This window comes from Lactuca saligna, chromosome 1 (genome assembly GCF_052625555.1).
Source record: "Lactuca saligna cultivar CGN05327 chromosome 1, ASM5262555v1, whole genome shotgun sequence".
In the NCBI taxonomy this organism is placed as follows: Eukaryota; Viridiplantae; Streptophyta; class Magnoliopsida; order Asterales; family Asteraceae; genus Lactuca; species Lactuca saligna.
In genome coordinates, this window is record NC_136417.1 from 46,152,250 (window position 1) to 46,167,481 (window position 15,232).

Genomic DNA, 15,232 nt, shown 5'->3' on the forward strand with positions numbered 1-15,232 from the left:
TGCTTCTGAATGGATTCAGACCGGTGGTACTCGGCGAGTCACATGGGTGTACTCAACGAGTTGCTTGAAGATGAGCTGGGACTCGGCGAGTTGGAAGAACAACTCGGCGAGTAGGTTGATGATAGCCTTAGACTTGGCGAGTCTGTTCTTGGACTCGGCGAGTCTTGTCGAAGGGTCCCGATATTCTCTGGTTGAGTTGAGAATCGGTGAGTCGAGGGATGACTCGGTGAGTTGTGTGCGAGTGGACTCAGAGTTGTTGGACTCGGCGAGTTAGGTTGCGGATTGAGTGAAGTTCTGATTATGGGAACTCGACGAGTCACAGGGTTGACTCGGCGAGTAGGGTTAGTCAGGGGTTGACTTTGACTAAGGACTTTGATTTTGACCAAGGGTTGGCCGTTGACTTTTAGGGTTTGGTCAGCGATGTGGCCTTTGGGCCAAGAGAGGGGTAAAATAGTCTTTTACCCTTAAGAGGGTGCCATGAGAGGATTGATTCTAGTCTCGAGAGTTATATTCATGAGAGTATTTGCCTTACGTGTTAGGCGGTGGCGAGTTGAGATTTAAGTGTGGGGATATTTGCTTTCTGCTTGCCAGGTGAGTCTTCTCACTATACTTTACCTCGAGTAGGTAACCAGAGTTATGTGATCAGAGTATTTGTATGCTATATGTACGTGATGTGTTGTACTGCATTACTTCTATGTGATTTATGCTGTGCATGTTTATAGAGTTGGAACCGGAAGGTTCCCAGAGTTAGAACCTGAGGGTTCACAGAGTTTGGGTGCACGGACCCATAGAGTTATAGCCTCGAGTGGCTAATATGTGTTATGTGTGGTATTTTGGGGAACTCACTAAGCTTCGTGCTTACAGTGTTTTGTGTGGTTTTTTCAGGTTTCTTTCAGTATCACGGGACGGCACCGGCTTGATTGTACACACCAGAGAAAGAGTCATATTTTGGAGGATCATGGTTTGCTATGCAAGTGAAAATGGAGTTATGTTTTGTAATTCGACTATGAATGAGATTTTAAACAAGCGTTTCTAAGAATAAAATGATTATTTTAAATGAAAATTTTGTCTTGAAATTTACGGTGTTACAAGTTGGTATCAGAGCCTTGGTTTGAGGGATTCGGATGCGCCTTCGGGTAAATTTGGACTCAAACTGAGGAAGTAAGAAAAGTTTTTAAGGAAATAATTTTCTAAAAGTGAATAAGAGTTCAAAGAGAAAGCAAGAAAGAGCAGTGTGTACAATCAGCTAGAGCCCGAACGGTGATTTCCCAAAATACCCTTACTTTTGTGTTATGAGATATTTATGATGCACTTTATGAGATATTATTGCATGCTAGAGACAGGCTAGGTATTTCATATGTTAGGACTAGAGTGGCCTGATTTGTGATGCCTTAGCCTAGGACTCGTTGTTATATGTGTTATGCTTTTGAGTATGTGATGAGTGAGAGTATCCAGTTAGAACCCATGAGGGGTAGAGTTACAGAGTTCGGTGGTACTTTCGAGGATGAGCCGAGAAAGTGGAGTTATCACAGAGAGGGAGTCCTATGTATTCTTCGATGCTCGAATGCTGCTTGCTTTGTGCTTTGTGGAACTCTCGATGATGGGAGTCAGCTACCAAGTGAATATGACGATATTCAGGAGGTAGATGGCTGGCATCATTAGGAGCTCTTCAGCATCTGATAGCAAAGAAGTGGGAGGACAACGGAAGAGCCTAGGGAGTAACCCTAGCCAGATGAGTGCACTTGTAGAGTAGAGAATTTCGCTGGGGAGCGAGCACGCACGATGGGATTGGTGAAAGAGCAGGTCGAGCAGCTACTTAAAAGCTATGGGATGGTCCATGTGGAAAGTATGGGTAGATGTGGCAGGTAGTATGGGCCCGTACTACTGAAAGCAGAGGACCCATACTTGATACAGGGAGTATTCTGAAGGTTCTAAGGATCGGATTGAGGAGTGATGTTATGGTTCGGGTACCATACATCAGAGCAGATTGAGGAGTGATGTTATGGTTCGGGTACCATACATCAGAGCAGATTGAGGAGTAATGTTATGGTTCGAGTACCATACATCGGAGCGGATTGAGGAGTGATGTTATGGTTCGAGTACCATACATCGGAGCGGAGTGAGGAGTGATGTTATGGTTCGAGTACCATACATCGGAGCGGATTGAGGAATGATGTTATGGTTCGAGTACCATACATCGGAGCGGAGTGAGGAGTGATGTTATGGTTCGAGTACCATACATCGGAGCGGATTGAGGAGTGATGTTATGGTCCGGGTACCATACATCGGAGCGGATTGGGGAGTGATGTTATGGTTAGGGTACCATACACCGGGGCATATTGAGAAGAGATGTCATGGAATGAGTACCATGGTTCGTAGTGAATGATGTTTGTGGTTCTCCGGTTATCCGGTCATGAGTAAGTTCGAAGAGGTGTCCCTTGAGAGGGAGATCGAGATCCCCTCAGAGTATTTTAGTAAGGAATCAGTGAGAAGGGAGAGTTTCGATCTGAGTTGAGCGATCAATCGATGAAGGAGATGTCACCTCCTATGATCTGGGAGGTACTGATTATGTTCGTGTGAAAAATATGAGAAGCATGATGTTTTAGTTTTGGGTTTAGGGGTAAACCCTACAGGTCATCATTGATGATGATTTCCCACCAGAGTATCAGGTAGCATGTGTGCCGCGAGGCAGTGATTTATCATGAGCAGATAGTCAGTTGGGACTAAGATAGTTGAGGACCACACTACACCTATTTGAGTATAGTAGGAGGTATTGTAGTGGTATCAGTGGGGAGTTCAGTCGAGTTCAGCGGTGCAGAGAGTTTTCTATCCATGGGGTGTTGAATTTGGGAGTGGGTACCTGTTCTTAGGATGATCTCGGTGTTGGAGCGTTGGTTGATGAGTTGAGGTGAGGGGTACGATGATTTTATGGTTCAGTCTATGAGCCAGGGATGTTATTGAGCAGTTGAGTTGTTTGGTACTAGATTGGTACGAGATTTGGAACGACTAGAGGCAGACGTGACGAGAAGTTCTTGAGGAGTTCATCAGAGGTTCAGAGTATATGAGGTCGATTCATTTCCTTAAGGGGGATTATTGGGCGTTGTGTAGCACTTTCCGGGGGCAGGTGCGATTTTGCTAGAGAATATAGTTATGGGATAGTTGTGTGCTATTTGGTGATGGTTCGAACCCTAAGTGGGGGAGAACCGGGTGTCGTATGTAAGAAAGCAGAGATTTGTCAAGAGCAGTTATAAGTGGAGTATAGAGATATGCGGTAAGAAATCATGAGACCAGAGATGTCGGTGATCGAGGAAAGGGGTCAGAGTGAGTTAATGCGGGAAGTACTTGTTTGAGAAGGATGAATGTCTCCACGACAGGTGTTTATTGGTCAGGAATCTGGTATTGGTCAGTGTTGGAGCAAGTAGATAGAGAATGATTGGGCAGCCAACTCCCGGGTCGGTATGCGTATCCTTGTTGGATTTTGAGCGGCGGGAAAAAGGGTTTCGGAGAATTATCAGCGTATTTCGTAGCGTTAGCGTTTTCTCGTATTCCAATTGAGAAATTGGATGCACCAAAGTTGCAATGTGGAAAAAAAAATATATGTCGATCTATTTCTGGGGTTCAGAGGAAATGTATTATTGTGTCTATATGATGCTTGGGGCAGGAGATCAGTGGTTGTGGCAGGATTTTGTGATGTTCTGCTGGGGTATTCCGAGGTATCCGGGTATGATAATCTTTATTTCGGAGTTACTCGCGAATCTTGAGTTGAGACGACTTGTGGTATATCAGGTATCTATGGATCTAGTGAGAGCCCTTCGAGTATGGGCATCCAGGGAGATTATTTGAGAGAGTGGATTTTCGCAAGGGTGGGCATCTGTTATGTCGATTGCCTCCAGAGTCTGTGATGAATATTCGAGACGAGTATGGGTAGCCGCCTATGATAGTCTGCGGAGCACGAGCTAGTGGGGTCAGAGGGTGTTGTGATACTACGGGGAGCCGTAGTACTCACTAGTCAGAGGGTGTTGTGATACTGCGGGGAGCCGTAGTACTCACTAGTCAGAGGGTGTTGTGATACTAAGGGGAGCCGTAGTACTCACTAGTCAGAGGGTGTTGTGATACCGCGGGGAGCCGTAGTACTCACTAGTCAGAGGGTGTTGTGATACCGCGGGGAGCCGTAGTACTCACTAGATGGCAAGAGAGTGTGATGATGGAATGTTCTCCAATCAGTGTATGATGTGGAAGAGTTTTGGGCTTGAGTAGCCCTAGTATTGAGTTTTTGGAGCCTGGATGTTGGACCGGGGGCGAGACTGGGGTCCCCGTCTCTGTCGGGAAATGTGGTGAGATGCGCAAGGGATATGCACAGCAGAAACCAAAGATCAGAGTTGAGACGATCCTCAGTTGGATTGTATTTTCTCGCATAAGGAAAAGAGAATTTTGTGACTTGCATGTCACGGGGCCAGGATAGTGGTCACGGGGAGGAAGTTAGTGGGATATTTGGATCATGATATGGGTGACCTTTGGAGGCTCAGCTGTGGAGTCAAAAGCTGACTTGGTGCTCAGTCTCGAAGAGGGATATGAGAAATGAGCTAGAGCTTATCACGATGATGTCTGATGACACCTCAGAGGGAGCGAACGATTCAGACGCTCAAAGACATGCTTCGGGCATGTGTATTAGATTTCGGAGGGAGTTGCGGCACGTATTTATCCTTGGTTGAGTTATCCTATATCAACAACCATCATTAGTGCATTAGTATGCCACCCTTTGAGCTGTTGTATGGGAGGAAGTGTCGGACCCTCATTTGCTGGGGAAAGTGTTGATTCGCGGAAGTGGAAGTTGTAGTGAGAATGGATGATTTGGAGTATGGTGGTCGAACATTGTGTCTGTGACAGTGGTATGGAATGACATCATGATGGGATGTCTACTGAGTACGCGGAAGGGATTCCGCGGGTGTAGAGCCAAGAGTCTCAGGATGGATGCAGGGATGGAGTCTGGGACTCCCAGCTTGATTCTGATCAAGGGTTGTGTGCGTAGTGGTGGTTTCTCTTGGGGATGTTAGAGATGTCATCAGTGTGACGGGTTTTCCTAACCCGAGAGTCCAAAGGTTGGTGCGACATGGGTGTGTGATTGCAAGAAGAGGACTCGTGGGATTTGCTCTGGGATTGAAGAGTGGGTCTTTCTGTCGTCACGGATTGGATAGAGTGGGATTCGGATCGGGGATCCGATGGTTCATGGCTTCTAACCCTTATGGGTCGAGTGATTGTTAAGATTTGGGGCAGTGATGCTTCATGGGTAATTCTCGGATCGTTGAGTGTGGTTATCAGAGGGTACATCCGGTGCCCGGTTCGAGACAGTGGTCAGGACACCGTAAGGAAAGGGAAAGTGTGTTCGAGTTTCGATGGGTATGCCTCGTGAGACCTGGTCCGATTAAGGCCAGGTGGCACGTTGTGGGAGCATTTCTGGAGTTGAGTTGCTGTAGGCTTCAAGGACGAAGCCTAATTTAAGTGGGGGAGAATTGTAACATCCCGAAATATCAAGAGTAGAGTTGAAGGGGCTAAAAGAGTAAGTTGTGAAAGAGTGACTCGGCGAGTCCATGGATGGACTCGGCGAGTAGAGTCGCGACTTGGTCGCGTGTTAAGTAGCCGACTCGGCGAGTCAGTGAGATGGACTCGGCGAGTAGGCGCTAAGTGGAGAAAACCCTAATTCTCGGGGTTGAGCCTTATATAAAGATCATTATGTTTTCCTCCTAACCTCTTTATCACCCCTTGAGCCCCAGAAAACCCTAAATCGCGGAGAAGCACCATTGTTGAGTGGATTGGAGCTTGGAGAAGTAATTGTTGAAGGAATTTTGGGAGATTGAAGGCTTGGAGCAAGGGGCTTTGCTTGGATTCGAATTACATTGCAATTGGGGCATCTCTTAGAGGTAATATCTCGTTATTGGGCTCTTGTTATGTTGTTTCTTCATTTTGGGGTTTGTGGGAATTTGTCTATGGATGAAATGGGAAGTCTAGAGGTTAGATCTGAGGTTGCTACCTCAGATCTGGAAGGGAGAATAATCAGAGAGCATGAAAGTCCCTGTGTTGGACTGTTTAGTGAAGCTTACATGTCCCAAACCCTAGCCCAATGTGCAAACGGCCTAGATCTCTTTGGATTCACGTAAAGTTTGCCACTTTACGTGATGGATGAGTGGTAGGAGGCTAGACCTATGTTTTGGAGCAGTTGCGTGGCCTGGAATGCTTCTGAATGGATTTAGACCGGTGGTACTCGGCGAGTCACATGGGTGTACTTGACGAGTTGCTTGAAGATGAGCTGGGACTCGGCGAGTTGGAAGAACAACTCGGCGAGTAGGTTGATGATAGCCTTAGACTTGGCGAGTCTGTTCTTGGACTCGGCGAGTCTTGTCGAAGGGTCCCGATATTCTCTGGTTGAGTCGAGAATCGGTGAGTCGAGGGATGACTCGGTGAGTTGTGTGCGAGTGGACTCAGAGTTGTTGGACTCGGCGAGTCTCGGGGTGACTCGACGAGTTAGGTCGCAGATTGAGTGAAGTTCTGATTATGGGAACTCGACGAGTCACAGGGTTGACTCGGCGAGTAGGGTCAGTCAGGGGTTGACTTTGACTGAGGACTTTGATTTTGACCAAGGGTTGGCCGTTGACTTTTAGGGTTTGGTCAGCGATGTGGCATTTGGGCCAAGAGAGGGGTAAAATAGTCTTTTACCCTTAAGAGGGTGCCATGAGAGGATTGATTCTAGTCTCGAGAGTTATATTCATGAGAGTATTTGCCTTACGTGTTAGGCGGTGGCGAGTTGAGATTTAAGTGTGGGGATATCTGCTTTCTGCTTGCCAGGTGAGTCTTCTCACTATACTTTACCTCGAGTAGGTAACCAGAGTTATGCGATCAGAGTATTTGTATGCTATATGTACGTGACGTGTTGTACTGCATTACTTCTATGTGATTTATGCTGTGCATGTTTATAGAGTTGGAACCGGAAGGTTCCCAGAGTTAGAACCTGAGGGTTCACAGAGTTTGGGTGCACGGACCCATAGAGTTATAGCCTCGAGTGGCTAATATGTGTTATGTGTGGTATTTTGGGGAACTCACTAAGCTTCGTGCTTACAGTGTTTTGTGTGGTTTTTTCAGGTTTCTTTCAGTATCACGGGACGGCACCGGCTTGATTGTACACACCAGAGAAAGAGTCATATTTTGGAGGATCCTGGTTTTCTATGCAAGTGAAAATGGAGTTATGTTTTGTAATTCGACTATGAATGAGATTTTAAACAAGCGTTTCTAAGAATAAAATGATTATTTTAAATGAAATTTTTTTCTTGAAATTTACGGTGTTACAGTGTCGTAATTAAGTATCTAAACAGAGTCTTGTATTTGTTCTTCATTTGAGTGTGAGAGTTTTATGTAGGTGAGGTTTCAGTTGTAAGTTTCATGAAAATATGTTGATGTTTTGATAATTCGTTGTTTGAGTTTGTTTATAATGTTTGACATGATATTATAGCAGGTTTAAGTCATGCGTTGTTATTTGTTCATCTGATTGTACTTGAGTCGAGTTAGGGTTTTCTTCTCTTTTTCGAGTTAGGGTTTCATCTTTTATCGAGCCTTCTTCTTGATATGTGTTCTGATTGTGTCTCTCGGTGTCGTTTTTTGCATGATTGAATCGGAGTTGTTTTTGGTTGTTATTCGTTGTTGTTTTGTGAACTTCATCTCATACATTGTCGTTGCTTGAGATTAAACATTAGATCTAGCATCTTGTTACTTCTAACGACCAACGTTAAGCCACGGTCAACCTCAAGAGCGCATATGGTGCAATCTGAGTGCTTCCTAGTAATATATGGCATTTAAATGTCGTTTCCGTTCAGTGTTAAGTATATCGATCTTCATAGACCTAACTTGCAAAGCGTATTTAAGGAGTATTGTAAGTATCGCACACTTCTATCTCTTGTTTGTTAAGGTTTTAGTATTTGAGGAGTATTGTAAGTATCACACGCTTTATCTCTTGTTTGTTCATGTTTTATCTTGGGAGTTTTTATGATGTCTTGTTTTTTGTTGGTGTGATTTCTACAACGTATTGATAACAAAAAGTTGTTGATATTGTGTTTGTATTAGCTTGTCATCCCCTTGAAAGGTGGATGGAATCTGATCTAGTACATACGCCTGTTTACCCAAGGGAACTCAGCCTGGTTGTCACATAGGTTGTATTAGGCATGGTTGGAGAAACTCCAACTCATGGATCTAGATCTGGAACAAAGAATATAGATCATTATGATTTTGATGATCCCTTATTCTTACATCCTTCTAATAATGGTGTTGTTTTTATCATTTCTTTTAAACCGTCTGGTACTAAGAACTTTACAATATGGAGAAGTTTTATTATTAGGGCTCTAAAAGGTATAAGTTGTTGGGAAGATTAGGGTTTGTGGTGGAGATCTGGATACCAACTTGGATCGTGATATCACTTTCCGAACTGATATTTCTACCTTATGCCTGGGTTACAAGAAATTTAGTCTATGATAATCCAAGTGGACACTTACGTTTCTAGGCACAGAAAACGTAAGCCAATATGCTAAAAGGTTCTGTTAATGTGTGATGAAAAATGAGAGCTAAAGAACGTAACCCCCTTCTGAAAATAATAGTTGTTTATATACTAAACACAATTAGGGTTTCATTAGGGTTGGGTTGTTATTAGTTGCATTGGAAGCCAGTAATATTAATCCGGATTAGGGTTACCAAAACTAACGAGTTTTGTTAGTTTTACCATAATCACCCTCAAGAAATTGAGTTTTCCATTAAGTTCCCACATGCAAAATTCGGTGAGGTTTTGGGGCGCTAGCGGGCCCCCAGCCAGGGGCTCTGCCCCTTGGACCCCGCCAGGGTGCTGCCCCTATACCCCGCCAAAGGGGCGCTGCCCCCGGACCCCCGACTAGTCATCAAACCGGCTTCTGACTCGATCATATACATGTGTGCACTCTGCACAACCTCGTACATGTATTAGAGTACAAATCATGAAGCCCCTTAGCTTACATGTTAGTTCCAGTTACTTAAAATGACATTGTGACACTAAAATCACCAACAATAAGTTAGGGTTTATTGATAAAACTTTACATAAACCAACTGCAAATGAAACTAAAATTCGTACATGGGAGCATGTGAATGTTGTTGTGTGTTCTTGGATTCTAGGTTCACTTTCTGAGTTTTGTATGCTAATCATGCTTGTGCTGGAGTTGCTTATGATATATGGTCTGAGTTAAATGAGACTTACCATAAAGTTGATGGTTCTGTTGTTTTTAATATTCACCAAAAATTTAATTCTCTTACTTAAAGTGGTTTAATTGTATTTGAATATTATAGTAAACTTGATGCTTTATGGAAAGAGTTTGATGGTATTCTTAATTTAGTTGAATGTACATATGAAGCCTTTGCTCAATTTAATAACCATTCAAATTTAATGAAACTGATGTAGTTTTTTTATCTAGCTTGGATGATACAACAAGTCAAGTTAAAAGACATATATTGCTTATGGAACCATTTCCTTATAAAACTACTTTTTCTATTGTTTCACGTGAAGAATTACATCAAAAGAGTAGCTCCATTGCCCAAAATTCCACAAAGCCTCTGGCCTATGCCTTTATTAGAAAAGTTAATGATCATAAAAGAAACAAGTTTCATGGTAATTCAAATTTACAATGCAAAAACTATGGTCCGAAGGGACATACCATTGCGATATGTTATAATGAAAATTACAAAGCAAACTCATTTTAATCACCAATAAAATTTAATGAAACTGATGTAGTTTTCATCTGGCTTGGATGATACATTCAGTCAAGTTAAAAGCGATATATTGCTTATGGAACCATTCCGTTATGTTAAAACTGCATTTTTTATTGTTTCACGTGAGGAGTCGCATCAAAAAGGTAGTTCCATTGCCCAAAATTCCATAAAGCCTCCGCTGCCTTTATTAGAAAAGTTAATGATCATAAAAGAAACAAGTTTCATGGTAATTCAAATTTACAATGCAAAAACTATGGTATGAAGGAACATACCATTGAGATATGTTATAACCTTATTGGGTATCCCAAGGATTTTAAATTTAGAAATGAAAATCATCAAGGATTTTAAACTTTGGCTGGAACTTCTTTTAGGGTTAGGGTTTAGAACGGGGTGATAGGTCTTATATACCCTCATCACTTAAAAATGTATCCCATAATAACACGTTTGGTCCCTCCTTCCCCTTTCTCTTTCAAAATGAGTCCACATTTTACCTTTTTAACCCCATCTTCTGAAATCCCTTACAAATAAAGTCCCATATTTTACTAAGTAGCCCCTCCCTCTACAATTATTGTCAAATGAGGTCCATAATTTACTCTTTAACCCCCACTTTCATAAATCCTTTCATATTAGGTCTAATACTTACCAAATATTCCCTGTCTTCTAAAATCTTTACAAAATAAATCTCGAATTTATACTTTAACCCCCGAAATATCCAACTTATAGCCTTTGTTGGCTTCCTAAGACCACCACCTTGCAATATAATTATTTATTTTAGGGCTACCATACATCCATTAATTCATTTATTTATCTACTTAATAAACGGGGTGTTACATTGTCACATTTTTTTTAACCTGCATTCATACTTAACTTGTTAGCGGATCCAACTTATTAACTTGGTAGAGGGTATTAGACGTTAATAAGATACCTGTAGCATGCTGTGTGAAAAGAACATAAAAATGACTGAAATCAATCTAATCACATACATAGATATAGATTGAAGGACATAGTTATAACATTGAAAAAAATGAAAGCCCTATATTTGTAAATTTGCATATTGTGTCAATTGCATCTGAAAAGAAGCCTTGTCATTCAAAAGCAAACATCAAGCCTATATTTTTTTATCATGACCATGTTATTAATATTTAGAAAATATTTATTTGAAGTATTTTAAACTACTGTAGACTTTTATTTGTACTTTCGCATCTTTCACTTAATTCAGTTGTCAAATCTACTACTCTTATTTATAAACACTTTGTCTATAAGCAATATTTAACAGTAATTATTGTTTGGTAAAATACAAGAGATAAGTTATGTGATAAATGTAATATACCATAAAATAGTACTTATATTATAAGAAAAAATACATAATGAATTATAATAAATGTTAAATAATAGTTCATGATTACTTATGTTTAAAGGGAATTTCATACATCTTGGAATTTCCAACCATCAATTTTGAGTAACATTAATATATGTTAATCGGTTAGTATAATAGTTTTAATATATATTAAACCATTACCTGATTAAGTATTTTAAGTTATAGAACATTGTTATAGCATCAACAGTTTATAAAAAAGTATGGAAATATTATAAATTATATCATCTACAAATAAATATCAATATCGATATAATTTTTTGGTTAATTTTTTTTTTTTAATATTACATTTATATAATACACCTAGTAGAGAAATGCAACGAACTGGGGGAGTTGATCTTATGAGAAATTTGGATAATTAGAGAAGTCGTTGACCGTTTGACAACATATGCAAATTAGAATTTTTTTCAATTCCACCAACAGGGATTGCCATTCATAGGCCTTTGTAATGACGACATCTTGATGCCGTGCTATTAATGTGAACATTCAACTTCATTGTAATCATTTTTCGTGTCAACCACATGTTCCTTCACCTAAATTTGAAGCCACATCAAATAATTAACAAAATGTACCAAAGTTCATATCCAACCGGATAAAAAACAGACTATCACGGTCAATCTCAAACATACATCTCGCAGTGGGGTACTCTCCGCCCTGCAGCTCAATGCGTCGGCTACCACATTAGCCTTGCCCGGGTGGTACAAGATCTTGCAATCATAATCCTTGACCACATCTAACCATCTTCTCTGCCGCATATTTAGGTTAGGCTGATCCATCAAGTACTTCAAGCTCTTATGGTCCGTGTAAATCGTACAACGAACCCCATACAAGTAGTGCCGCCAAATCTTGAGGGCGAACACCACTGCCCCCAACTCCAAATCATGTGTGGGGTACCTCGTCTCGTGAGGCTTCAACTGCCTCGATGCATAAGCTATCACATGTCCCTTCTGCATCAGTACCGTTCCCAGTCCTAAAATCGATGCATCACAGAATACCACAAAACCTTCCATCCCCTCCGGAAGAGCTAATACCGGAGCTTCACACAACCTCTGGCGAAGCGTCTCAAAGGAGGTCTGCTACTCGGGACCCCATAAAAATGTAACACCCTTCCGGGTCAATATGGTGAGTGGAACCGCAATCTTGGAGAAATCCTTAATAAACCTCCGATAATACCCTGCCAACCCAAGGAAACTCTGGATCTCAGAAGGTGACCTTGGCACCTCCCACCTCATCACTGCGTCAACCTTGGCCGGATCGACCAATATCCCCTTCTGGTTAACGAGATGTCCCAAAAACTGGACCTCCCGCAACTAGAAATCGCACTTGGAAAACTTTGCATAAAGTTCCTCCGATCTCAAAACTCCAAGAACCTCCCTCAAATGCTCCTCGTGTTGCTCTCTAGATCTCGAATATACCAGAATATCATCAATGAACACAATCACCGACCGATCCAACATCGGCCGACATACCCTGTTCATGAGGTCCATGAACACAGCCGGGGCATTGGTGAGCCCAAAAGGTATCACCACAAACTCATAATGCCCATAACGCGTCCTGAATGCTGTCTTCTGGACGTCCTCGTCCCGCACTCTCACCTGATGATAGCCCGACCTCAAATCAATCTTGGAGAACCAAGATGCTCCCTGTAACTGATCGAATAAATCGTCGATCCTCGGTAACGGGTAACGGTTCTTGACCGTCAGCTTATTCAATTCCCGATAATCAATACACATGCGATGCGAGCCATCTTTCTTCTTCACAAACAGGATGGGTGCTCCCCACGGCGAGCTACTCGGCCGAATAAACCCCTTCCCCAGCAACTCCTGAAGTTGCGATGATAACTCTTGCATCTCTGGAGGCGCAAGGCGATACGGCACCTTAGCGATAGGTGCGGCTCCCGGAACCAAATCGATACCAAACTCCACTTGCCTCACGGGGGGCACACCTGGTAACTCTTCGGGAAAGACATCTGGAAACTTACGCACCACCGGAACTTCATCCACTGAACTCGGTCTCTCGGAGATCACTCGCGTATCCATCACATACGCCACAAAACCCTTACAGCCCTGCTGTAAACACTACATCGCCCTAGCAGCCGAACAAAAGGCCGATCCAGAACATGTACCCTTGCCGTAAACCGAAAGAACTCCCCCACTAGGATCTCGTATAGTCACCAGCTGACGCTCGCAATCGATAACCGCACCGAATCGGTTCAACCAGTCCATGCCCACTATAACACAGACATCACCCATCGCAATAGGAATCAGGTCGATCGGGAACTCAACCCCAAAAATCTCCAATACACATCCCCGGAGGACCTCTGTGGCACAAATCACTCTGTCGGCGGCTATGGAAACCCGCAGGGGCCGACTCAGTGCCCCACGACTAACACTGATACGCTGACTAAATGCCAAAGATACAAAAGATCGACTCGCACCCGAGTCAAATAACACTAAAGCAGGTACAGAATTCACAAGGAAGGTACCTATGCATAGCATAATATAAGCATAATATCTAAACACCATAAATAAATAATAAAAAGGAAACGTACCAGCCACAACGTCGGGAGCAGCGCGGACCTCTTCCGCAGTCAGCTGAAAGGCTCTCCCCCGAGCCCTCGGTGCCTCGGCCTTCACGGGCCGACTCTCTGTAACAGTAGCTCTGATGGCGGCGGGAGCAGACCCCTGAGATGCTCCGCGCAGCAGTGGACACTCCGCCTTCCGGTGTCCGGTCTGGTTGCAGTGGAAGCACACTGCAAATCCCTTGGGGCAGTCCTTGGCCATATGCCCCTCCTTGCCACATTTGTAGCAAGACCCTGCTCGACAGACTCCATCGTGACCCTTGCCGCACTTTCCACAAGTGCGGCCCTTCTGGCTCCCGGGTCTGGGATCAGTGGGCTTGGCCCGCTTGGCTGCCGGCTGGGACTGTGCCAGCCGCCGATCCCTCCCCAGAGACTCCGCCTCCTCCCTAGCCTGAGTCTCAAGCTCAATCTCCCTCTTCCGAGCATTTGCCTGAAGCTCGGTAAATGTCCGATACGAGGAGTTCGCAGCGAACTCCCGAATATCCCGTCTCAGAATGCTCAGGTAACGGCTCATACGTGCCTGCTCAGTGGACACGTGCTCAGGGCAGAACATCGCCCTCTCATGAAACATCCTCGTAATCGCTGTAACTGACTCGGTACCCTGCTTGAGGGTCAGAAACTCCTGTGCCAGACGCTCCCTCTCCACCTGAGGAACGTACTCATCTCGGAACATGGTAGTGAACCTCTCCCAGGTCACTGCCGAAAGCTCAGTCGGTGTGAAGTGCGCCGTCACAAACTTCCACCAGTCCTTCGCTCCCAAGCGAAGCTGGTTCAGCGCGAACCGAACCTTCAAATGCTCAGGGGACGAGCAAGTGAAGAAGCATCCCTCCATATCAGATATCCACCTCATAGCTGCCACCAGATCCTGCGTACCATCAAACTCTAGTGGCTTGGTGTTGCTGAACTCCCTAAACAATGACGCATCACCTCCCTGGGGCCTTGCCGCAACAATCGCTGCGGTAGCCGCTGCAACCGCAGCCTCAGAAAGAGCGGCATAGCGCTCGTCAAATGTCTCAATCAACGCGGTCTTAATAGACCCGAACATCTCTGGTATCTCAGCTCTGATGACCGCAGCCACCTCCTCATGAATGATCTGTCGAATCTCCTCATCACTAGCTCCGGCATCCTCTGGCATATGACGTGTCCTCACCATGATCAACCTCTGAAATACAACATGCGATAATTAGAATTCACTCGAACACTCTTACATTCGACAATCCACCCCTCCTTGATTCTTGGTATCCCAAGATTCTTATTTGGACTGTGTACCGCACCGGTGCTTTCAGTAGTACGGGCCCAATACTACTGTCCGCACCGTCTCGGTACACACCCCAAATCTTCCTCTTCGGATCCTAATCCCCAAGTACTCTATTATACTTAAATCACTTTGTAACAGGTCTCACACAAAGCCCTAGCTGCTACCTAATTACTCTCAGCATCTCATAGCAGCTCACCCTTCCTTAGGCTAAGGCATCACAAAACAGGCCATTCTAGTCCTATCAGCA